Source organism: Gasterosteus aculeatus, chromosome 8 (genome assembly GCF_964276395.1).
Source record: "Gasterosteus aculeatus chromosome 8, fGasAcu3.hap1.1, whole genome shotgun sequence".
Lineage (NCBI taxonomy): Eukaryota > Metazoa > Chordata > Actinopteri > Perciformes > Gasterosteidae > Gasterosteus > Gasterosteus aculeatus.
Genome location: NC_135695.1, coordinates 19509044 through 19536354, shown reverse-complemented (window position 1 = coordinate 19536354; position 27311 = coordinate 19509044). Strand labels below are relative to the sequence as shown.

Below are 27311 nucleotides of genomic sequence, written 5' to 3'. Positions count from 1 at the left end.
CAGAATGAGAAAATGGCTTAAAACAGCTTAGACTGAGCTTTATAACCAGCTGAGATCATAACGGTACCAAAAAAAAGTTCCGACGATTGTGAAATTGATTGAAAAGTAGTTCGGTGTAAAGCCGACATTGATTAAAAGGAAAACCACCTCCAAATTTATTTTTTTAACAATACTATCCACAGCTACTTGTAGTGTCAATTACTCCGAAATGCAATACATTTTACCACTAATTGGACTCTGTGATAACATCACACAGATGACTAACAATTCACACCTGTTCCTCACATTAAAAGGTTGAACAAATTAACCTCGCGTTTGGAGTGAAGTCGAAGCATCTAATAATAAGATCAAAGTTAGGAATGTACTGACATTAGATTAATCAGGTAAAGGTTTTGATCATTTTTCAATGGAGACATCACAAGTACGTTTTAAAGAGAGACCACTCTTCTTTCTTTGTTTGGCGGTCGCTTTCCCCTCTTATTCTCAAGAGATAATTGGCCAAATGTTGACAGCGTGGAGTCGGGCGAAGACTTTCCTTTCAGTGCAGTACAACGGTGTTTCATGGGAGAAAAGTTTTCAGCTTTCAGAAACATCAATTGGTGTTCTGCAGGTTTTGGTGTCAGTCCCTCAGAATAAAGAGACAAAGGATTCTTCAAAGTTCCTTTGTGCAAATAGGGAGAAATAATACGGAGAGAAACCTATTTCCCAAACAGAGACACACCGAGTATCTTTCTCAACTACGTTGCAATGCAGTATTTTATGAATGGGACTGTTGCCTTTTTTCAACTGGCAGTGACAAATGGGGCGTGAAGCCTTTTTTTCACTTCAAACAAAAGGAGCCATATTTGTTTGTTTGTCCCCTCAAACAAACCCCAGTAAATTCGTGATGAACTTTTAATCGACAGTCCTCAAGATGTTGAAGTGAGCTTTTACGTCTATTTGCTGATTTTTTTTTATTTTGTAAAGCTTCATGTTTATTTGTGATAACTAATTCATGTAAGCGATTCCTTTGATGATATGTTGATTTAATCATCAAAATCTTTAAATTATCTTTTATCTAGAATGTGTCTTCTATCCATGTCTGGTGCTGACAGCTGAAATATGTGGCGAGATCTCATTTGGCTCTCCGGACTGAACGTTTTTTTTTAAGTTGAGTGAATAATTAATGTGTTGGAATAGTTGCATGTGCTATATATTTATACATGGAGTGTGGTAAGGAGGTCATTTGTAATTTGTTGTGAAAAAGAAAAACATTTTATTAAACCTGTTTCTCTTTTGAGTGAGAGATGTGAGACATGTCCTGCAGTCTGGCCCAGAATTTGCTCAAAATGAGATGATAATCCCGTAGAAGATGATCCAAAGATTCAAAAACTTTGTCTGTGCCGGATTTGATAGTAAGCCTGCATTTGGGTCATCACTAAGGACTAAAAGAGTTGTATTGTTAATTTTGGGAGAAGTGCATCTTGGGAGAATGTGCTATTTTTTTAGTGAGCAACACAGAAATTGCATTTGCATTTCTGCAGCAAGAGAATGTTATGGACACACACACACACACACACACACACACACACACACACAGCACAACATTACCATTCTCCTAGTTTCCTCTCTTTAATATTCACTCTCCAATTCATTTCCAACTGCCAAGGCAATACAATTACATCACACTGAAACAGTGGCTAATACATTTGATTTGGACAAACACACACAAAGACAATCAGAGAGAGAGAAACCAATCCAAAGTTGTTTGCATTCAAAATGCGCAGTTTTGTGGCCGTTTTCCTGCAAACAAATGCACACTGCCGTGGTTCATTGTCAATCACCAACTGAACCCAATAAACATTTAAGTTTATGTGCCCACATGCTAATGAGGGAGTTATCGTTAAATTCTCACCGTAAACGGGTCGACCTTAAAGCGCATTTCAGTTCATATCCCAGGAAATGGTCCTGATGAAAACAACGCACCCCTTAACAAACTGACCTTCTATTTCTAAGTGGCCCTCTTGTGATACAGATCGACAGACATTGTTCATATTTGAATGTCTGAAACCGGAAAAAAAGTTATGATAAAATTGAGAATTTAACGGGAAAGTTTGGGTTTTAAAAGACATCCCATGGGACCCGGGCCAAAGTGGCTTGAAGGCAGCTAAAGTCTGTATGTACAGTCCCATGTATGTACAGTTCCATGTATGTACAGCGGGAACCTTCAAAGAAATCCACTCTCATCAGGCGATGCTGTTGATGCACGGATGGTCTTTTGCTCTATCTTGCTGGTTTGTTGTTGCATACACGCACAGGAGGATAGAGACTGAGTGGGGAGGGTGTGTGTAATTGTATGTGTGTGTGTGTGTGTGTGTGACGCGGCATTGGTCTCCCTTTAAACCAGAAGCCACAGCTCCCCAGTATCCCATCACTGGCCTCGGTAATATTGAGGGAGGAAATGGTTCCACTGATTGTCTGAACATTCAACCACAGCGTCTGGCTGCGGAGGGGAAATAGAGACAGCGCCTAATTAAAATTTCAGGGGGGTACCTTCTGAGTGTCTGATGCCCCCCTCCGCCCCCCCTCGTCTCTCTGTCTGGATTGATCACCTTGATTCCTTCATTTATTAACCTTGACAGAAACAAATCTGCATCCCGACTCCACAGAGCGCGGATAACGGGACGGGCATACAAACATACATGTGCACGCTCCCTCGTGGGTCGACACAAAGAAGGCAATCGACAAACCGGCACCACCGACGCACACGCCGTACCCACGTGAGCCCACCTGCGTGCACAGACACACACACACACACACACACCCCGTAGGCCCGAGACGAGGCCGTTCTTTAATGAGCGGCTTAATGGGCAAAGAAGGCTACAACAAAGCCGACCGGGAGGACTGTTTGTAGTGAAGTGATCAAATGCGTTTGCCGATGATATCCTTAGCGTGAGCGCTTCAAATGATGAATATGAAATCAGCATCATTTACGCCTAAATTAAAGCGTCGTTCTGCCGCCTATGTGGCTCCCAGCGACAGGCGGGATCAAGTAGGGGAAGTCATTCTTCGTTTAGCCGTCGTTGAAATGCAGTGTGCAAAATATTTGACCTCGCCCGCGTTTTTCACAATTGTGTGGCGAGCGGTACAAAGTGTGCGTCCATGTGTCCCTGTTGGCGCGTGGATGCGATGTTCCCCAAGGGGCCGCTAGAATCGAGGGCCGCGTCACGGCGTGGGCCGGCCGGCCGGCGACCTTGCTTCGCCTGCGTGCGCTCCACGCCTGCTTAATGAAGACTTCAGGGGCGGCCAAACAAATCCTAATAAACGGCCGTGCCGTGACTGAAGAGAGCGTGTTTTACCACACATGCGCACGCACAAACACGGGAAACGCGTACTTGTCGCACACACAGCACTCGCACATAAAACACACACACACACACAGGCACACAGGCTCATTGCGTTCTTTCTCATCAACTGGTGAGCGAGAGTGGATGTGACGGTGTGTCCTGCCAACGCCTCCTGTCCCGGAGCGGCGTCTCTCTCACAAAACACGCTGCTTTAATAAAACCGTCACGATCAATATCTGATATCCCAAGTGACAACTTAAAAAACACACACACACACACACACACACACACACACACACCGGAGAAGCTCCCGTCCCATGAGAGGAAGTAGAAGAGATCTACAGTGAGACGGACAATGAGAGATGCACCGTAGAGGGAGAGCTAAGTGTTAGTTAGTGTGGACCTGCATGTTTGTTGGATTCTGCAGATTGTCCGAGAACGTGTGTGTTTGTTTGTGTGTGTGTGTGTGTGTGTGTGTGACGTCTGAGCCTTAACGCTGTTTTCCAATGTTAGGTGTCTTTCTTCTCCACTTAAAGGGGAGCGACATACAATAGTCCCCACAGGTCAAAGAGGGTAACAAACACCAAATAAAGGCCGGAGGATCAGCAAAATAAAGCCCGCTGCTTCTCGACATCCGGTGATTCAGATGTGCTTCTTTTTGTCTCGCACCCCCCCTCCCCCCCCCCACCCCCATGTCCTCCTCGCCTCCCCATTCACCGGTGCTACGTGTCCTTCCGTGGCAATTAGGTGGGAGCCACGGCGAGGTGGAGGCCCGGGTGCCATTGGCCGCTGTAAAAAGATCCTCGTCTCTGGAGTTTTAAATGATTCAAACGTTTGCCCTTCGCTGCTCTCGTGGTGGGCAGAAGATGCTCCTCGTCTCCCCCTCCCGCCCCCACTCTGTGGAGCCCGCCGTCTCAAACGAGGGGGAATTTACTTCTTTAATTGCACTTTTTTTTTTTCTCTCCCTAGGCCTCGTTCCCTGCATTTTGTTTCCCGGAAATTTACAAAGGAGCCTCTGATTAATCGTCACAAGTTTCGTTTTTACGACCCTGAGCAGTAAAAACTCAGACTCAAGCGGCTCAGGCGACGGGGCTCGAGAGTGTTCTATAATACGCTGCATATATTTTTGCCCAAAAAAAATAGATTGAACTTCACCAAGCTGCCCGCCCGGCCGCTGCGTGTCGGAGCGCCGCGCGTTGCTGGTAGTTCCGTCCGCCGAATGGAAACAAGAAAGATCAGCGTACGGCGCCACGGCGAGGTCCGCTCGCACGCATTTGCTCCTACGACAATAAGCAAACGCCGACCAGGAGACCAGCAAAATACAGCGAGACCACAGCCTAATAAACCCTGAAATAATAACAACCCACGTCTCGAACCCAGAGCCTGGAATGGAGGGCGAGAGCGATGCGTTCGGATGTAATTGGCGTCCGTCGTTGCCAGGCGCACGCGTTCGGCCGACAGAGCTCCAGAGAGGGAAGCAGCTCATTCCCCACAACTATGCAGCGGAGGTGAGCAGATGAGGTGGAGGCCGGAGGTGCAAGGGGGAGGTGGAGGGTGGGAGGGGGCGGGGGGGGGGGGGGAACAGCAACGCAACAACACTCCCGAGCCCTAATGACTGACAGGCCGACAGCAGATGAGCTTGCAGTAAATGCCTTATTACCTAAACCCGAGGCCGCGCAGAGCTGAGCTGAGCCGGGCCGAGGCGAGCTGAGCCGGGCCCCGCTTGTCTCTCCCTAAGCCGGGTTGGGGCCTCGGCGCGGGGCTAAAAAGAGGGTGGAGGAGGGATGCTCGGCGATCCCCCCCCCCGGCTCCCGCATTACGGATGCAGAGCGGTTCGACTCGCATCACCTGTGAGCTTCCTGTATCTGCCATAATCTCTTCGTAGATATTCCGCACGCCCGATAATGAGCGCGTTATTACTGCCACGACCGAGACAGGGGGAGGGAGGAGGGGGGAGGAGGGGCGGGGGGTGGTGGTGGGAGGGGAATACAGATAGAGACAGAAAGTCCACACGGGTTTAAATAGGCAGGAGGGACAAGGATGCATCACTATTCCGTTTGGATGTTCACATCAGCCGTGTTTACGCTGTATGACCCCGGTGGAAAATCAAATAACTTTGACAGCCCCCCCCTCGGGGGGGGGGGGGGTTCGGCCAAACAAACACATAAATAAGTGCATGTGTAAATACGGCATCAGACATGGCAGAGACGGCACCTGGAGCTCCGGGAGACGAGTCATCCCCTCGGCTCTCTCCCCCGCTGTCCGCATTGATTGATGCGAGGCAGCAGGATCAAAGGCCGCTGAACGGTAGCACTCGGGGAGATGGGGAGATGGGGAGGGAGGAGAATGGGGGGGGGAGGGGGAGGGGGGGGCACAGGTAGAGGAGTTCAGGGCCCTGCTGTCCGTCAGCCAGCTCCGAGAAATGACCCTTTAACTACAGGGCTAAGTCAGACATTAAGGCCCCATGAGTCAAAGAGGATTCACTCATCTCACCCCGCCGCCTCCCCCCGCCGCCTCGCTTCTCTCTCTCTCTTCCCCCCTGCCTCTCCATCCTTTATCTGTTCCCCTCTACGTCCCCACCCTGAAGAGGAGGAGCGGGGGCCGAGCGCCATTAATCTCCTATCTAATAACACTGGTAATGTTACACATTATTGGAAGGGAGATGGGCAAAATGAACCAATAAGTTATCCGATATGGGTCTCCCCTCTCCAATCCCAAGGACATTTAGGCAAAAAGAAGGGACGGCGATGCGGTGGCCGGCGAGAGACGGAGAGGGAAGGGAAATTAGTAATGAAAAAGGGTGGGCATGGTGAAATATTTCCTGCTATCGACCTCCTGGCCGGGGACATGCATAGATTTCTGTATGTGGAAGATAAGTGTCTTTGATAAAGTAGGTTAGCATTGATTAATCCATGAAATCTCGGGGCTGTGGACTTGAAGTTAATGAGTAAGGTTTTCTATTTTCTCGGCAATCTCCCGCGACATACGTTTTCAGCACAGCCGGGGGACCCCGTGGCCGCAACACGCCCCCCCCCCCCCCCCCCCCCACCACCACCACCACCCCACCCACGCCTCCCACACACACACACACCCTTCCTCCTTCTCGATGTCTGTTATTTTGGGGCGAAGATGGACAATCAATGAAGTTGACATTTGTTACTGTGAAGGATTCACAATGCAATCACGGGCCTATAGGTGCATCTAAGGGGGGGGGGGGGGGGGCGTGTGTGTGTGGGGGGGAAAGGTCACGGCTAATCTAAAAGCAAACAAGAGTTATTTATCCATAGACACCAGAATAAAAAGAAGATGAGAGACACAATCTATACATACAGCCCCTGGGGGGTACAGCGGCATCGCAAATGCACACACACGCAGACACACAACATCCTATCTCCTGCAAAGTAATTTCCCCCTCCTATTCCCATTGATAATAAACAGTGTGCATTAAGGGACCGGGGCCGAGTTTTGAAGCGGCTTACAGGGATGAGCAAATCTGAATACGCCATTAAACACTCACCCTTCTGTGAGGTTGGGCCCCCCCCCCCCCCCCCCCCATTTAAAAAGTCCATCCGCATGCCACATTTAATACAGTGCGACAGTCTTTTTTTTTTGGTGTTGCTTTTTTCTCGCATGCGACCGTAGTGAAGCAAAGCAAAGCAAACAGCGCGCCGGCTGTACACATCAGTCGCATTTAGAACAACCTTGAAACAAGCGGCGCCGCGGACGCATCCTCGGGGCTCAGTGCGCCGGGAGGGGGGGGAGGAAAGGGAGACAGACAGGCGGGCATTGCAGGCAGTCAAACAGGCCGCTTCCTACCTCTTGCCCCTCGTCGTACTGACGACACCTCGGTTGCCCACACTCGTTCACATTCTCGTCTCTCCCTCCTCTCACTCACATTAATCAATTTCTCCCCGTCCCGCTCTCCGCTGTAAATCATGCCTCTCTTCCTAAACCTCAGCAGCAGCTGTGCGGAGGAGGTAGAGTGGATGTCAAAATATTTGGCAGCCATCTCTAGTGCCAGTGTAGCATTTTAACCTCCGTGGTTATTACACATGCACCGGTTTGTCTGACATCCCCCCAGGCATTAGCCTTGAAATCTCCCTCTCTCTCCCTCTGTCTCTGTCTCTCGCTCCATTCATCACATCATTATCCTTACAGCAAGGATACACAAACAAAAAGCTCAGCGCTCTGTGAATGGCTGAAGCTTCGCGGCGAAACGCAAGCGCGCCCCTAATCCAGCGGAGTGAGAACCGGACCCTAATCCAGCGGAGTGAGAACCGGATCCTAATCCAGCGGAGTGAGAAGCGGACCCTAATCCAGCGGAGTGAGAACCGGACCCCTAATCCAGCGGAGTGAGAACCGGACCCTAATCCAGCGGAGTAAGAACCGGACCCTAATCCAGCGGAGTGAGAACCGGATCCTAATCCAGCGGAGTGAGAACCGGACCCCAATCCAGCGGAGTGAGAACCGGACCCTAATCCAGCGGAGTAAGAACCGGACCCTAATCCAGCGGAGTGAGAACCGGACCCTAATCCAGCGGAGTAAGAACCGGACCCTAATCCAGCGGAGTGAGAACCGGACCCTAATCCAGCGGAGTGAGAACCGGACCCCAATCCAGCGGAGTGAGAACCGGACCCTAATCCAGCGGAGTAAGAACCGGACCCTAATCCAGCGGAGTGAGAACCGGATCCTAATCCAGCGGAGTGAGAACCGGACCCCAATCCAGCGGAGTGAGAACCGGACCCTAATCCAGCGGAGTAAGAACCGGACCCTAATCCAGCGGAGTGAGAACCGGACCCTAATCCAGCGGAGTAAGAACCGGACCCTAATCCAGCGGAGTGAGAACCGGACCCTAATCCAGCGGAGTGAGAACCGGACCCCAATCCAGCGGAGTGAGAACCGGACCCTAATCCAGCGGAGTAAGAACCGGACCCTAATCCAGCGGAGTAAGAACCGGATCCTAATCCAGCGGAGTGAGAACCGGAGTGAGGCCGAGGGCCCACATCCTTCTGCTCACGGCAACACCGGGGCGAGGTGGGGGGGGGCAACCGGTACACATGCACCCCCCTTCCCAAGCTTGTGCACTGCGCAAACACACACAATGTGTCGCTTTCTCACACACACAGACATTTTCAGGAGCTAATTATCTCATTTGTTCCTTCAGCATCTGCATGGCGAAGGTGGGAATCGTGGAAGCCCCCCCGTCTCCCTCCCCCGTCTCCGCCATGCAAGCACACAAACTCCTTTTCAGCTTCCGTGCTTATATTTAATTTATTCTTTTGCAAAGGCGGTGTTCCAGGAAGAGAAGAGAACCCCACAGGGCTCCACGACTGCCCTCGTAAATCAGACGTTACGGAAAGATCTAGTGGCGTTGCTCGGACCTGACGTATACGCCGCTGTAGTGTGCTGACAGTTGCATGTGGTGTGTGAATGCGTGACACGCCAACACACACACAGGAATTTGTACACAACCACAGCCAGCGTGCCTAACGCGGTGCATAACCTGGAGCTTAAATGTGGCTGACAGCTGCCTTGCTCAGCAGTACAATGGTTGTGAATGACTTCATCTATTTTAACAGTACAAAAAGCCATAATCGCACAAACACATGCACTACAGCACGAGGGTGCAATCTGAAACACGTGGGATTTCTGAAGCTCTGCTTCATGTCTCCCAGTGTCAGTTGACAATAATAACGAATTAAATGCGTCTCTTAATTAAATAGTTGTTTTGTCACGAGGTCCCACGTGCACGCACACACACACACGCACACGGCTTCTGCAAAGACGTGTGCGAATCAGATCGCGAGAGTGTTGTTACGGCCGTGAGTCAGTGATGGCACTTTTGTGGTTAAGAAACAAACATATCTCCTCTTTTCTGCCCCATCGAAAGCAGTTCTCCTCTCCTGTGCCCCATTACCGCCGATCCTCCTCCTTTTCTTCTGTGTGCCATCAAAGATATTTCCCCGCGGTGCGTAATAGACTAACTAACCATAAAAATAAGAATGCTTGTTAGCGTACCTCTCGGTATACTGAGACCGCGGCACAACAACGGCAACGCTTGACAGCGGAGCAACAATATTTAGTGGGTTATGTAGCAGAACTCTTGATGTAAAGCCAGTATAAGGGCCGTGTGGCGGATTGAAGGGGATTACGGGATGAGCTGAACTATTGAGTGAGATGTGGTTTAATGCAGTATTAAGGGTACGGACTCGTTTCTAATGGAAATCGGGATTCGCTAAACTTCCGGGGGAGGAGGGGGGGTTCTTTCTACTGGAGCCAGAGGCGTCGGTTCGCAAACCAGGACGGAAGCAGGAAAGGGTGCCGTCGCCGCTGACGACGAAGCGGAGGGGACGGAAACCCACGTACGCACACACAAACCGGTCTGACGGACGAACCGAGCGCATTACGTGGCGACCTGTAGGCTCACCACCCCGCACATAAATATTTATAGAGGAGCCGGGGAGGGGGGGCAAGGAGAGTCCCTCTGACCTTGAGGAGAACCAGAGCGCTGGATCCGGGACCCTGGAGGCAAGACACCTTCTTATTTCCTGCTGCAGGTGTCGTGTTGTGAAGTGCACAATATCAAAATAACAATAAAAGATGAAGACAAGTCGGAAGGGATACTATTGCAAAAGGGGTGAGAAAGCTACAGTGGAAGCGAGGCGGTTGGGGGGGGGGGGGGGTCCTGGATGATAATGAAGTATGAGTGCATGGCGTCGGTCTGAGAGACAGCGCTGGATGCAGAAAGAAGCTTACTCACACTGGTGGTGAATCATTGCGCCCGGCCTGATAAGCTGTGACTCACTGAGCGGGAGGTCGGGGGTGGGGTGGGGGGGCAGATGAGGAGGAGAGCGGACAGTGTGGGCGGAAAACCAGCAGAACGTGTACTTGTATATCCATCTCTGTGAGGACCAATTTGAGCTGCAGACCTTGGGAGTGTTTTCACAGGGAGGATATTCTGGGGAATTTCTCCTCCTTTCATTTACTTTTGGAGAGTGCGTTCTGTCTGTTGTCCTGCAGTTTGGACTTGGTCTTAAGGCTGAGGTGAGCACTGGGTTGAGGCAGATGGCCTCTGAGCTGTCACGGTTAGGCTAAGTCAGTGCCCTCACAAAGATACAAGTACAGGAACGAGTGTGTGTGTGTGTGTGCGCCCCCAAGTGTACACCACGTGCACTCAAAACCCCGTGCATTCTCACCGCTATGGCTGCACAAACATGGACCCATGTGAGCGCCCCGGCGCGTTGGTGTGTGTGCGTGTGTGTGTGTGTGTGTGTGTGTGCTGCAGTGGTGACAGTGAAGGTCAGTTGCGTGGGTGTGTCTCAAGCCTCCCAGCTGTGGCCCGGGGCTAAGGAGCCATCACTGTCACATCTCAGTCCCGCTGCTGTGTGCTGCTGGCCCCGGCAGCACTGACTCAACACACACACACACACACACACACACACACACACACACAGCCTGGCACATAGACTAACCTCAAGATACATACGCACAGGGAGAGTTACGCGTAAATACACAGCAAGATATCACATGAGCGGGTCGTATATTGTGCATGCTTTCTCCATAGGAAAGCCAGATTAGCCGCACACACACACACACACACACACACACACACACACACACACACCCTTTACATTGCTGCCATGGAAGGCATAAAGCATGTCCTCTGTGTAATATGTGAACCTGATGACCTTGTCCACACTCATTCAATCACTGGCGGAGGGAGCACAATTAATCCAGCAGGCTGCCCGGTGGTTCCTCTCAGCTCTGTGCTGCATTCAGCAAACGTGTTCAAAGAATCCTGCAAACAGAGCGAAGGCCGAGAGGTCGACGCAAGGCCTCAATCTCTAACTCCGTCTGAGGGTCCTTTCGTTTCGGTCTAGAATTGAAAAGTTTGGGACGAAACCCCAAAAAATCGAATTTTGGAATTGTAGGTCGTTGCAAAAAAAAAGAAATCGAGGAACCTTCAAATGACACGTCGTCACTGCGACGGCGTTTTAAAAAAAAGAGAAGGAGCCCTGTGTGACCTCGGGTGAGGGGGGGCTGGGGTGGGCGGAGGCTGCGGCACGCAGGCCTCTCTGTCTCAGTCAGCCGCACACCGGCCTCTTTATGGCCCGACGAACGGCACATAAAACGGGGGGAGCACATCGCGCAATTACAGCCTAATTAACTGGACGATATTTTATGTGGTCAGCGAGGCCTCGGACAGACTGCAGATCACATGCCAGGGTTTCAGAGGATGTGTCCTGCTGGACCGCTCTCTGCTACATTTACTGTCCCTGTGTGTGTGTGTGTGTGTGTGTTTGTCTACATGTGAGCTCGCTTAAATAAAAGAGGGCCCCTACTGTATGTCTTTGGAAAGGGGAGGCCATTTGTCTGAGTCATGGTTTATACCCCACACCGCTTCCCCGTCCCCCCCGCTCCACTCCCCCCCTCTCCTCCCTCCAACTCGGGCCCTCTCAGCCAGTAGCGGCAGCCGGTTTGCATTGGGATTTGAGGTGTAATTAAATTCAATAAATAGGCGAAGGTGAAGAAATAAATCAAGCGGAAACTGATAAACAACAGGAGATTAAATGCCACTGAGCCGCGCAAACAAATATTTCAATAGAATTTTCAACAGAGGGCACGCGGGAGGGGGGGGGGGGCGTTCGGGGGGTTGTGGGCGGGGCACGTCGCAAACCTCAAAAAACTTTTTGGGACTGAGCTCAGCCCACCAACGCCGCTGACAGCTGTTCTATGACGTGCAATAAGGGAATAAATAACCGTTTGAAGGACTCGGATTGCGGGCGGCGACAGGGCGGCGTTCGCTGACCTCCGTCACTCGCACACCTCATCGTCCTCCCGCGTAAGCGCCGGCCCGCCACCTCTTTATCAATGACTATTGAAGTAGCAATTAATGCTGCATAATACATGAACTACAGCGCTGTAAATCTGAATAAAGTCTGATTGGGTGCTAAAGAGGAGAGGGCGAAATACTGCTGGTGCATATTAATGCTGCCATTTTAGCGAGGCGAGGCAGTGGGAGGGAGCGTGGGGGGAGCGCGGGGGGGCAACGAATCATTTACCCGGCCTGTGCTAAAATCCAGTCACCTGACTAGGTAACAAAGGTCACGGTAGCTCAAGCAGGGGCAGGAGCAGCGGGGGGGGGGGGGCATAGAGCCACAGTGGTTCACTCGTATTCACTTGCTTTACTGCGTACTGGTCTCCTGGGCATAACAAGCCTAAGTGCCCTAGAGCTCCCCCCCCCTCCCCCCCGGTCAATGGAAATACAGTCTGTTTTTAAACAGGCACCGTTCAAGGCCACACCGGGTCCGCTGCTTTGTGCGTGAATGGAGCACCCTACGGTCGGCCTTTGACTTCGGCGACTCATTCGCAGGCCGGGTATTAAAAAAAAAAGAAATAAGCTGTAAAAATGTCGGCCTCCATGCGGGTGTGCTTTTGATTGCTCCCCCCCCCCCTTTCTCCCCCCCCCCCCCCTTCCTTTCGCCTTGATTGAGACCTGCTGCCCGACCCCAGATTAAAATGACAGGGACACATCTGCTTCCGCTTCGTCCTTTTCAAATGATCGTTCTCCTCTCCGACCCACTCGCTCTCTCTGCCTCTTTCTCCACTCAATGAATTCCTAAAAATACAGTCTCTAGTCTCTCTCGTAATCTCTCTCTCTCTCTTTCTCTCTCAGTCCTTCCTCCCCTTTTCTCCTCCACCCTTCTCCTCCTCTTTTGAACAGCTGCTCTGCCTTTATTATGTTGCACGCTCTCTCCCTGTCTGGCCTTTCCGCGCTAATCCTCCAATTGCCTTTCACATGCCCAATATTCCCCCCTGAGCAGCACAGGCGTTCACATATTAGATCGGGCTTAGCTTTGTTTATTTATTTATTTAGTCGAGGCTTTTTGTCTCTGAAACTTTCGCCAAACAGAATCCCCCCCCCCACCCCTCCAAAATAACAGCCATTGTCTGAAAATTGGCAGCTTGTTTCTGTTATTCGGGCAGCGACGTTCTGCTACATATCAACTTGGCTCTCACGTGCTCCACCGCAATCATCTTTTGGGCTTTTTGGCATAAAACATGGCGGCACTAACGGAGTGCTTCGCAAACGGCTGTCTGGTGGAAGCTCGCAGCGTTTTGTGGTTTGCAATCATTCGACGGGAGAGAGACGGCGGCGAGCGGGCGGAGCATTACGCCGGCCTCTCCCCGCGCCTCGGCGTAATTGTGGTAATGAAGTCCAGGGCTGACCCGATAACGAAAGGTCCGCGCGCGCGCTGCCGTCCTGACGCTTTTATAGGCCCGACCTGAGTTATGACCCGCTCTCCGCTAGCGGTGAGAGAGATGGGGAGAGGTATGGGGGCGGAGGGCGGCGGGGGGGGATAAAACTGCACAGGAGAGGACAAGAGAGAGCAATAGACTCCTAAAAAAGTCAGGCAATGACAGGCGGACATGCGAAGAGGTTTCCAGTAAATCATTATAATGAAATGAGTCATTTACCTAAAGGACAGTGTTGCACCATGGGACTGAGCTCTATCATGGCCTGCTCATTACCTTCAGCCCCACACACACACACACCCCATTTGCCCATTAGCCTTTGGGGCAGCCCCCCCCCACCCCACATCTCTGTAACCTCTCTAGTGAGCAGGCCCAATCAGGAATCAATAGCCATGTCGCAGGAAACCAAAGCTGCTTTGACACCAGTGGATACGACAAAAAAAAAAGAAAGAAAGGTCTATTACACGGCAGTTATCTCCATTACCGCCGAGCAGCTCGGCCCGGAGAAAGGCCCGGAATGGAGGGCGGCAGGCGGGGCGAATCGGCGAGGGTGGTGCTGGTGACAGGTTGTGAAGCTCTAATGCGGAGCAACGCGTCTGATTAACCTGCATCTCTCCTTCGGGATTCGGTCCTGTGCAGAGGACGCAACCACAAAGACACACACACGCTCCGAAAACAGGTGGACAGATGTGGTAATGTTCACTGCCAGCACAGAGATGTAAACTGTAAAATGGCCTGAAGAGATGGGAGGGGGGCCTCGATGTCGCTCAACATGAAGAGACCAAAGGTCCCAGGATAAGGTAACAATCTTACAGCCGGTAAGCTCTTTTACCAAAGTGGAGTCGTATTAAATAAAGTTTTTCAAACTAGTGATCCAACCAGGAAAGTCTCCCTGTGAGTCACCTGACATGTGCTGAACCGTACCTAGAAAACCCCCAAAATGACCCATACGAATGAGTGATGAAAACAGAAAGATATGCTTGAAATGAACCAACATTTACTTGTGTCAAACTTGCACAAAGGAGGGACACACGCTCACAACTCTGATGCAATCTGTTTTTGATAATAACTCCCATGGATCAACGTCTTCGACATTTTCAACGCACATTTGGCAACTTGAGAATTAAAAGCCATTTGAGTGACATTTGTATCAAATGACGGGGGGGTTGTAAATGTTGTTTTGCACAACCATCCATCCGTGCATCGCCCCCCCCCCCCCCCCCCCCTCCCCCCCTCCGAGAAACGTCCCGCCACTCTCACTGTCGTTACAGAACATTAAACATACGCCGTTTCCCCCAAAAAACAATTTCTGCTTTGATTCCTTTTTTTTTTCGTGTGCAGGCGGCTTGTGCCGTCTCCACGACGAGGACGAGGACGGTTTGGATGCTGCAGGGTCCGTGCACCGCCAAGCAAAGTCCCGCTGCTCCCCGGCTCTCACCTTGGCCCCGTAACCTCCACGAGACAGGGCATCAATCAATGTTTAATTGCTGAAATGTTACGTGTGGTGATGTGGTCGGTCTATTCCCCGGAGGGGCCGGGGGGGCCTCTGTCCTCAGCGAGTTTCCTCTGCCCCCTCCTGCCTCCCAACTTACTTTATGACCCTCATTTGCTTGATTAGCTAAACAAACGCAGGCTGATCCCCGCACACACACACACACCTTCGCTCTCGCAGACGCTCCTACTCACATTTTCCACACCAACAACGTGCACGCGGGACACAATCGGCTTTAAATGTGCTTTAAAATCCTCACGGGTTCAGAAAAATGGAATCGGGAGCATTAATCGGTGGCTTAAGCGCGGATACAGTACAATTAAGTGCTATCTATTTATCTTCATTTTGTACGTGTGGGACGAGCGGGCTGCATAATGTGGAATAGGGCTCAGAATGAAATCCAGTGATGTTCTTTGCACTTTGTGTACGCAGCACGCCTGGCGCATACGGTATGCAAATGACCCCTCAGATCCTCCCACCGTCGAAGAATCGCGACGCCACGTTTGTCTTCGTAAAATACAGCCTTTGATGCGCCGAGCTTCTGTGGTAATGAAAGCAATAGGTCTCTGTGAGTGGAGATTGCTTTTCCAGAGCTTCATTTTACAGCCGGGCGTTGAACACACTCCTCTGGCAACTCCTCCTGAATGTTTCATCACAGACCCGATCCCAGGGGCTGGTGCAACCCCCTCATCGCACAAACACACACACACACACACACACACACACACACACACGCTACCTCCACATCAGGCATGTGCTGGAGGATGTGAGAGTCAACTGGATGCCATTTCATCCGCTTGGGGAGCGATTTGATTGCATATTTTATGCGGGAGGATGCAGGCGTAATGGAACGCCAGGCCGTGCGGCCTGCAGTGGTTACGGTGAGCTCGGCGTGACGGAGGAGCTGTGGGAGGTGTCCCCGTCCCATCGGAAGCCGGAGCTTCAACATGCAGGCCCCAAGTGGCCGCCGAGCGCCGCGTTCACATCTGTGCGAACGCGCGGCCGGTGACGTTGAAACACAAAGGCGCCGGGTTCACTACCTGGATTTGGTTTCCGAGCGTCGCGGCGTTTTCGGCAAGCAGGGAAACCGCAGCGTGTGCGGAACAAAACAAGAGTCGGCGTACTTTCTTGCCAAATGATCAGTCGTACGATCTTAATATGATTACGGCATCCATAGATAACTAACCACCGCCAGGAAGAAGCCAGATGGCTCATTGAGGCTCTCGTGATTGACGCTTCCCCGCACAAGAACAGAGTGATTTTCTTCAACTCGGCGGTTCAACGGAACTCCACGGCGCACCTGTCTCCTCCAACAGGCGGGCGGGAGTGAAACAGAGCCGAGTCTTTGAAGAAGGCGGAGAGACGCGGTCTGAAACATCTACGCTGTGGAAAGCCCCGTAGGTGTGTGTTTCCACATGCATCGGACCATGTGTATTAGTGACTGAGTGCAAGCCGTCTGCGTGATGGCTCTGCGTGACTTCCTGTGAGCGGATGTGCATTGTACGGGGTGGAGGAGTCAACGTTAGTGAGCCAGAAGCACGTGCACGCTGCTGCCTCTGAACGCGTCTTCAAAGACGCTCTTGCCAGCTTGACCCTGAGGTTGGCTAAAGGTAGTCCGCTATTAATAACGCATGCACATGGACGGATTTATAACCGAAGAGGACTAAATATACGAACACGAGATACGAAATAATGGTAATATGCATATGCATGTTTAATCCTTATTATTGAATTGACGGTGGAATAATATGTGTATTCGTTTTTTAGGCACGAAAGTGTGCAAAAATAAACTTTGCATCATGCAAAAAGGGGCTACCACTTGCACAATTTTAAAGCAGGGATGGTAGTGTAAATTCCTTTTTTTTTTTACTTTTGTAGACAAATATCCCTTTGAAACATTACCAATAAAACAAATTTGCTTTTTCAACAGTCTTTACCAATGGAAGATAGTTCTAAATGTCATCTTTTCCTTTTTTTCCAAATTTTGAAATTTGTTTTCAAATGAAGAGGAATATCAAACTAACAAACAAAGGGGAACCCCTATTTTTTATTTTGGAAAAATTGAAGCGATATATCACTTGAAATAATATGGGAAATTTGGAAATTATTTTTCAAGATTTCTGAAGACTGAAACTAGAGAAAAAGATCTAGCGAGCCACTCCATGGTGGAGAAAAGGCACTGAGAAGGTAGAAGTAGGCAATGTTTCCATTACCAATTATTATTTCACGGTAAAGGTTTTTTAAAAACTTTTTCTTCTATTGCTATTGATCACCTGCTCAGATGGAGGAACACGGGTTAGTATCCGATGAGCGGGAGTGTTCTTACCTCTGACTCCGGGTCATTGTCGGGCTGAAATGTTTCCTCGTGAAAATTGATTACCTTGGTTGCTTCAATCCACATCTTTTGCAATGAGGATTCATTTAACCTTCAGCTAGAGGGCTTTGCGCTGCCGCTGATTGGATGAAACAACAATCCGGTCTGGATGCCGTTAGCCGTTAGGCGTTAGCCGTTAGCCTAGCTAACGTCACCAGGGGTGAAATGTTCTTTTGTGATGCTTTTGAGCTCTGCTCGGTACTTGAATGAACATAGTAGTTAGAAAGAAGACTTTTCATAAAGTGAACATAAAGTAGAAGGAGTTATGATTTAATAAAGCTCAGACAACAAACTAATGAATAGGGTTTGTTGGAAAATAACCACTACAGATGAACAAAACAAGGTAAAAGAATAGTGTAAATTTAGAATTCATGTATGCCAGTTGAAATTATGTATTCCACAGCATTCGAGTTTTTGCTCTTGGTTTCTTTCCTTTTGGGAAAAATGCATGTATGATAAAGATATCATACATGCATTTTTCCCAAAAAGATGCATGTATGATATCATACATGCACCTTTTGCAATGTATGATATGATATGATATCATGTAACATGCATTTTTCCCAAAAAGAAAGAAACCAAGAGCAAAAACTCGAACGTTGGTAGGGCACGTATACATGATGGATTAAAATATCTGCTGCACAGAATACGGTCTGGACACGGCTGTCACGGCTAGAATTGAACCCATTGCTCACAGGCCAAAGGCTAAGATTCACAACAAACTCTGTCCGCACCGAAATGCCTTCCCCAAACACACAAACAAAAAAATAAAACTCAATCCGTATGTTCCCTCCTCGGCTCTTTGGGTATATTATGTGAATGCTGGGGCCAATTTAAAAAGGAAGAATTAAGGGTGAAAGAAAAGAAAAGGGTCTGACGCTACAACATAAGCACACAATAAAGGCTGAAGCATTCAGCTTTTAATTAACATTAGTCATATCAGCATGGAGTCATTTGATAGCAATAGTCTTTAGAGTGACGGAGACTTTAAACCATTAACCTTAGCTGATAAACCAGTTATACTGGTGAAGTCACCGTCCCTTTCTATAATTTGATCTCTTTCACTTTGTGTTTTGCCTCTTTTTTTAGAAACACATGGTGATTTCCTTTCTTCCTTCCTTCCGTCCTTCCTTCATTCCTTCCTTCATCCCCCTCATCCTTTTGATCCGGGCCCTTTTCCTTTTCCACATTTCTCTTCCTTCAAGCTTCATCCCCCCCCCCCCCCCCCCCACAATATTCTCCTTTTCCCCGTATTCTCTATTTCTTCTTGCTCTCAGCTTTTCTCGAGCTTTTATCTCCACTTCATACGGAATAACTGTGCGGCATGGTGAGTATAATGAGGCTGTTCCTCCACAACTTCAAACCTTGCCTTCACCCATTTGCCGGGGTTCTAAAACAAGCCCGTGACAAATATTTTGACATTCAGACACGAGGGAAGACGTGTGCAACGATTCCATTCGTTCTGATGCATCTCCTGCAAAAACCCTTTAAAAAATACTTTAGAGTAAATGAGAAAGAGAGCCCAATCAAACACCCCAACACCCCTCCTTTAACTATAGTGATCGCTTTCATACTGATATTAGCTGTCCTCCGTGGAATTAGTAAGCAATATACTGCAGCTTATTTAGAGTGAGAGTAATTAAAGCCTAGAACGGGCTGTGGAAGTAATGTTGTAACCGATTTAGCCGGCTAGCGGTGCGCCGCGCCGTCGTGGATCACGGTAAATTGGCCCGGACAGCTCGTCGCGGATACAGTCACCGCGGCGCGTTCATAACAAGTAATTGCTGTGAACGAAACGCCCATGGTACTGTATGGCACGCCACTCCACAATGAGCTTGATTATTATGGTAATTATATAAGTATAAAACACTTAAAGCACGGGGGCCTAGATTTATCATCACAATTGCTGCAAGTGCGTTCGGCGCGCTGGGAGTGTGGACTCCGGCTATCGAAAGGCCAAACCATTGAGCTGATGGGAGTTTAGCAAAATTAGAAATCCATCTGGAGAAAAGGCGGCGTTCCCTCCATTGTGATCATAATCATTTTTCTTGTTCCGCTATTGATTTAGCTCCGAATGCTCAAGTCGCTTTCAGCTCCTCGTGACAACGAGCGATGGGGAGTGTTTAAGGCGGGATGAAAAAGATGGAGGGATGGTGGGGGAGGAGGGCGGGAGGGTGGGGAGGGAGGAGGAGGAGGAGGAGGAGGGTCGGTGATGAGTCTTGAGCCGCCCTGAGCAGTAATGAGGAAGCAGTAAAAATGAGACAGCATTGTGTTGTACTTTAAGGTAGTTCATCTTTAAAATGAATAGTCCCTGAAGGGCCAGGTGGTTAATGCCATTTATTAATAGACAGACAGGGCCAGCAGTTTGGGCTGAGGCCCTCAGAGAGCCCTTAGTTCGGATGGAGAGAGAGAGAGAGTGACTAAGAGATAAGGAGAAGGAGTTTGGGGTGGGAGTCGAGGGCCGGGGGGCAGAGTGGTACAGAGAGATGGTGCTAGGCCTGCTTATTGATTGCAAGGATGAGCTATAAGGGGCGAAGAGGATGCTCCCAACTGCCAATAAGGATTTTTCTATTTTTTATTAAAAATGTGATGGCATTTCGGGAAGGATCACCCCTCAGATGCCAGCTAATCACCAGGCAGACCTTAAGGCTAAAGTCAATAGGTCAGACACAAGTGATATTTGAGTAATCACCAATACCGAGGACCAGTAATAGTACTATTACTTCAAAATGATGTTTTTTCATCAAGTGTTCCTGACTTTGACTTGAACACGCGGGCACAGTATCAGACATGATCCGCGATAGTTGCGTTGGTATTAGTGCGTCCCCCGGAACGCTCCATTAATGTGGGAGCCAATTACTGTTTACTGTGTAAATATATGGACTAATGTCTACTTGAGCGGATAATGATGTTGCGTGTTAGCGCATGCGAGCGTGTGGCTAGCTCACAGCCGTCACTCCACGCCGCTCTCGTATGGAGGTTACAGCCGATAATGGCGTCCTGACCGGCGGCTCGGAAGCGTAGCACCCAACCCCCCCCCCCCCCCCCCCCCCTCCACTCCGCCCAGTGTTAATACCGTTAGCTCTGGCATCAAGCTCTGACATAGTTGTAATTATAGCGACAGCTCCGAGCCGCCGGCTCTGGCGTTGCCGTGTAGCGAGCGGTTGAAAGGCAACAGGAATGCTCTCGTTCTTGTATTGTGCACCTTTAAAAAAGGTCAAGCTTCAATGGATTATAAACCTAAAAGCACGTCGGTGTTATATGTGCGTCAGGGGCCAGTGCAAAGAACACCGAGCATCACATCTCTGGTCCAGAGCCCGCAGTGACCTGGCCTACTAATGAACCATCGAGCATGGCCTCCCTGTTAGCCCGCTCGGCACCCCGCCATTTGTCATAAACCGGGGGAGGACTGGGGGGGAGGGGAGAGGAGTGGGGGAGGAGGGGGGCCTGTAACAGGCTCCGGGCCGGAAAGAACGCGCCGCACAACGGCGGCAGCGGCACAGCTGCCCCCGAGTCGAGCGTGGGAGCCGCTCGCCGCCTCCCAGAGCGCCCGCACACAGCGGCCGCTCGCGCCACGCGGCTTCCATTAGGCGGGAAGTATCGGCCTTGATGAAAGAGACCCAAACAAAGGACGAGAGGGGGGGGGGGGATTTACTGCGCCGCTCCACCTGGGCTCTCATAATATTGTCGGGAGCAAAATGTCCCGGGCTCCATTTGCACGCGTCTAAATCTTTGGGTGTACGCGGTGTCAATGCGCTGCTAGCTACAGGCCATATTGCTATTGATTGGCAGAATGATAGAACAATTTCTTACCTGATGTTGGAGATGCACCAGAGGCGACGGCGTAGGGGGGAGAAAGAGAGAGAATTTGATTAGTGGTGGCCTTGTACGGTATACGGCACATGCACAACGGGGGCTGAGTGCACTCCATTATTACAATATCGCAATCAAAGTCTGCAAACTCCACTCCGAGAATCAATCGAACATTTCCTCTGTGGATTTATCAAATTAGCTCGTCAGAAACTGCCAGCGACAGCAATCTGACACTTATATAAAAGATCTTAAAAAGTCAGACATATTTGTATTTTACTCGATACCAACATCGTGTTTACATGTTCATGTGTGCGTCTCGGCGTTGAAGGTACGACCTTGAGGCTCTTTTTATAAAACAATATTGCGATCTACGTATTGATTTGCTTCATTTTCCTCTACTTCCTTCACTTCCACGATGATAAATACCAAACAGTGGAAATGAAAGGTGGACTACCCCCTCACTCTCAGAGAATAAGTACTGTATATTCATGTTCCAGGCCCAGTGATAAAGACAAAGACTATTTAAGCCATGAAGCCGGCTGAAAAAGAAATCCACATCCCTCTAAGCCACACTCCAATGCCCCTTACGCCCCGTGACATCACTAAGGCTCAGAGTCAGAGTCTTGTTCCCACAGCCACACGAGCCTCCCACCACAAATGTGGTTTTAAATGCATAAATATTCATTGGCGTTGCACATAAACCCTTTACCCATGCGCCAGAAGAAGCAGCCATCTGCATTAACGGGACTCAAGCTGTGAGCCGCGCTCCATCCACCAACCTCCTCGGAGCGTACTTACACATCAGTGGGAGAAGCAAAATCCCAGCAACCAATCTCCAAAGCAACCTACACTTGGCAGGTGTGATGGTGGAAAGTGCAGCTCCGCTATCGATGGAGCTGTAACCCTCGGCCATATATAGCTGTTGCACATGATCTTAGATTGCGGCGGGGGCGTTACTTTCATGCTAGCGTTCTGCAAAGCCTCCACACAAAGACGTAGTTTGAGGAGAACGGGGTTTGGTGTTTGTGTAATTTGACGCACCACGTTTGTTCTACACGGGATGTGTTTCGGTGTTCCGCCTCACGCTGCGTGAACGGAGGTCTTTAATCATCATTTACAGCAACTTGCTTTCGGAGGAAACTAGTTTGTGGGGGAAAAGTTCCCAACAAACAAAATAAAAAGGCGTAAAATTGAGAAATGACACATATTTTTTTAAAGGAACATAGAGGCACGGAGAAGACTTCTGATCTGCCCACACTCTTAAGTAAGGATCATCCTCTTTTTTTTTTTTTCAGAGCCCGTCACTCAGAGCTTTGCCAGCTGACAGATACCCTTTTCAGATAAAGCCCGGGGATCTCCAGCCAGATACTCTGTCACTAGAAAGCTGTTTTTTTCAGACATATTACATCAGCCTTGGTTTTAAACCAGAGACACACACACACACACACACACACACACGAGATGATCCCAGCTTCACCTATTGGTAGCCTGCTTTAGGAAGGCGTAAAGCGATGCGCGGTGAAGGGGTTAACTTTCGCTGAGCCCTCGCTTCCCGTTCAGAGGCTTCCGGAGGACTCAGCGTGGAATTATTTAAAGGCCTTGTACTACAGGCTACGACAGCCAGCGCGCGACGCCAGGGAGTGATCTATAGAAGACAGGACGCTCCGACGGAGGCGTGGAGGGAGGGATCAGGCCGCCCGCTGAGCGATACAGCCTTTCCAAGCCAGTCCTATGCAGAAGAGGAGGAGGAGGGGGGGTCGAGTTACACGACGCGTGATACCTCCATGCTGCGAGGCCGCAATTGTCCGCGGCCAACAGCTGGCTCCGGGGGGGGGGGGGGGGATCAGCCAGCGGGACGGAGTAAGTTCCTGTGAAAGCAGGAACACACCGACATATACGTCGGCGCTAGTCAGCCTGCTTACTCTGATGCAACGACCTGGAGCCAGAATGATGATAAACAAACAACATTTTGGATGGGGAGGGACGCACGGAGGGCTGGATGGAGAGGAAGGATGAAGGGAGAGAGAGAGAATGTGCTGGGCAAATAAAACTCGAGGGCTTTTTTCCTTTTTTCCACCCCTCACATGATAGTTGCGGTTCTTTTAAAATGTATGTTTGAAGTTGGGGCTCAGCTGCACACGAGCTGATTGAAAAAGACTGATGCAAGAGTGAAGACTGAGATGAGAGAGAGAGGCCAAAAAAAAAAAAGAAAAGCCGGAGAGGGGTGGTGGGTGAGACAGAAGAGGCATGCATGAGAAAAAGACTAATATATTGAAAGAGCATGAGATAACATTGCAAGAGAAGAACGTAGACGGAAGGCCTCCGGTGGCACGAGGGCGGACGTGGCGGCAGAAATTCAACATGCAAATGCAGATGACATTTAAAAAACAAAATGAGGAATTGCGCGGCGGATACGTGGGGGCTGGCCGAGGACGGGTCTCCGGCAGAGACGCATTACTATTCCAAAAAAGACACAAAAGGCCCGAGCGTCCAACATATTCCTACAACGTCAAATACTCGCTCCTTGTTAAGAAGGACTCTTATGCTGGAAGGTCAGAGATGACAAAGTGTCTTTTTTTTCCTTTCTACCATCCCAAAGCCCTGCTACCGTCCAACACACACACACACAGACACACACTTGTGCGACACTTTAATCAGAGCGTGGCATGCTCTCAGTCCAGACAAAGCCCAATCAGGGCGGTGATAATTTGGCCTCTCCTTCAATCAGCAGCACCGTAATTGCATCAGTCACAATCTCCATTTCATCTTTCATCTCGGTGTCAGGGTGGCGGACGGGAGACAGAAGGACACTCGGCGGCTCGGGCTCTGTCATTAAAGCAGACAAGCGTCCAATCCAGAGGAAGCGGCGAGCAGAACAAAACAACAAAATTGACGCCATTTGGATGAGACCTCGGCGTTCGTGGATCTATTCCATGTGGATAGGAATGCTCTTTAGAAATGGACCAATCGTATGAGGAAGCTGTGCTTGAAGTGGACACATGTGTTTAATATCATATGATACTGATACACGAAGATAAAGAAATGAAAGAAATATTTAAAAATGAAATAGCGTGATGAACAATTATTGGGTCTTTTCAACCAGGTTAACTTTAGAAGAAAATAGTTATTGTTAATAAATTACTTTTGTCAAACATTTGTGAAAACAAATTAAATTCTGCAATCCATCACGTCGAATTTCAGTTTTAAGACGACAATACAAATAAAAAGGCAAGTTAATAATTCAGTAGCATTTCATAAAATGATGGGAGAGAGTGAGATGAAGAGGAGAACAAGCGATCGGAAACCAGCGATGGAAAATGAGAAATGAGTCAGCGGAGACACAAAGGGAAGGAGGAGGGAGCGAGAGCGACAGGTCAAGGAAAGAATTAGGACTCCTCGTGAGTTCTGTTATCTCTTGGCGAAATTGCTCATATGTGCGTTTTGCATGTAGCGTAATTCGTGTGTCATGTAAGAGAAATGATCCCGTGAATGATTAATGCACTGAGAGGATTCATCATGCATTAAAGACCAGGGTCAACCAGAAGAAGAGTCGCCGCGCCCGGGTCCATTTCTACCGCCAAAACGAGGAACGCGTTGACTTATTTACAGATCCCTGGCTTTGAACGCCGATGAATAATTTACCGAAATGTTCCAACAATGAATCCATCCGGCTGAGCTGCGTTTCAAGACGAGTCGGCCCCCCTCGGCTCGTCTGGAGGAAATGAACAAAACGCGCGAGCGGCTGCCGGACCCGACGCGAAAGGACAGATTGATGCTCGAGCTGTCACAACTCCAACGTCTCTCTCTCTCTCTCTCTCTCCCCGAACTGATGGATTTTAGGACGAGGTGGAAAATGGAATCGGCTGTAAAGATGGAGAACATCGCGAAGTTGCAAAATTCACTTGGGAAAATGATGTTGTTGTGTAAAGGCGAACACAAAAATACTGGTTTTATTTTCGGGCACGGTGCATCTGTACACACACACACACACACACACACACACTCACAGTAGTTCACCCCGTCTGATTCAACCCCTAATTCTGCAATCGTTGGTGGGTTTTGGGAGCATCCCAAGAAAAAAGCCCCAGATCAGAGGCAATTTGGCGTTGGCTCAGTGCTCGCTGTTCAAAGGTGTTCACCTGGCACCTGAGCTGTCGGGGAGCGACAGCCAATGAGAGCAGAAGACGCGGGTTGACGGGAAGACTCGGGGGAACCGGGGGGGGCTCGTTGGTAATCCAAAAGAAAAGTGAGGAATTCTTAGATAAACTCACTAAACTTTATTTCACGCTGTAAATGTTCTGTTTGACATGAAAACGGACGGTAGCGGTAGACGTTGTGGTACGTGACGTTCACTGAGATTCATCACATTTTGAATACCTTCTTATGAATAGTTGACCTTTTTTTTTTTCCACTGGAATTCGGTCTGCCGAGAAAATTAAACTGATTTGATGGGAGCCCCTGCTTCTGGATCAATGCCGGGCCGCACAGATAAAAGCAGACGGGAGGATCGATTCCGATGATCTATGAAAGTTATTAGCAATGACATTTATAAATATTTGATGAAAGGTAGAGAATAAGGAAATGAGGCGGGAATAGAAAACAAACAGCATTAAACATTGAGCGTGGCCCCCGTGTCAGAGGGATTGTGTCCAGAATAATGGGCGAGTTAACAGGGACGAGAGGGGGGGGGGAAGATGGCGTCGAGCGGTCTGCTTCTTTGCAGGGATGGAAAGGTCGAGCCGGTGTGTCTGACGGCCATTAAAGAAATGTGTGTGTGTGTGTGTGTGTGTGTGTGTGTTCACGGGCCTCCTAAAAAGGACATCACGTATTTTTTATTTATTGATTTGATCCACCTCTGCGTTGTTAATTTTGCAGCATCGCACTCAAAATGTGCGGCAAAAGTAGAAAAGAATCATTTCCATCGGGACGGCGCTCAAGCAGAGGCGCCGTCGAGCGCCGTAAACACAGATGCGGCGGCTGACATCTTTTACTCGCGACTACAGTCAAAGAGCAGCAGGCGAGGCGGCGGGCGCTGATGCCCTCGCCCCTGCTCCTGTATATCACTTTAAAGAGGCCATATTTTGCCGTTTAGCGCTGACGTGAGCAGATTCGGTAAGGGACAGGAGAGGCATGGAACATCTGGACGGCGTTTAGGCTGTTTATAAAGACAGGAAGTCCTCTCTGACCTGTTTTTCACACTTCATTTAATGCCATGGATTGATGTCAAACCCCCAGTGTGTGCGTGCGTGTGTGTGTCACTCTGTGTCAGTGTGTGCGTGTGCACTCAAAATTGACTGCACTTGGGAGTTTTTTTTCCAGATTACCATAAGGAGGATTTAGATACATCTCTCTTGCCCCCCCGCCGCCCTCCCCCACACTAAAGTTCCACATTTTAAATATACTTGATGTCCCACAACTTAACATCACCGGGCAGCCTATTTACTGCCCACAGCCTCTTTGGGGCGGAGGGGGGAGGCGTGGGAAGGGGGGTTTAGGGTAAGTGTGGGAGGGGGGGGGATTAGCATTCACGTGGCACCTGTTGCCAGGCAGTGTGCCCATGCAGGCTACAGATAATTACAGTGATTTGGTGGAGGAGACGAGTGAGGGGTAATTGTAGTCTTGGCAGAGCGAGAGAGAGAGAGAGAGAGAGGGGGAGGAGAGGGGGAGGAGAGGGGGAGGAGAGGAGAGGAGGACACTTTCACTATCTCACGGCACAGAGCTGTTGACAAACACGCCTGCGCACACACACACACACACAAACACAAATAAAAGCCATAATTAAGCTTTGGTTGCCATAGCGACGCCTCGCTGGACGGATGATGGGGCGAGGCTTAAGCGGCGCAGGCCTCCAAAAGGTGATCAGAAGACCTAATGGCGCTGATGTCCGAGGGCGGGGGGGGGGTGGAGGGGGCGGGGGCAGTTAGTGGACCTGCCGGGACTCTGCGCCGTAGTTCTGCTTTAATAAACCATAAATAAATAAAGCGCTCCGCTGTCGAGCACTTGCCTCCGCTCACTCACTTAGCGGGCCCGTTGTGCCATCACTTCAGCC

The 27311-nt window shown here is 49.7% G+C and overlaps 1 protein-coding gene across 23 annotated transcripts in view; it reads right to left on the bottom strand.

The window, feature by feature from the left end:
* The window catches only part of celf5a (cugbp, Elav-like family member 5a), a 157173-nt gene that overhangs the window by 86822 nt on the left and 43040 nt on the right, over positions 1-27311 (bottom strand). The window lies entirely within an intron of this gene.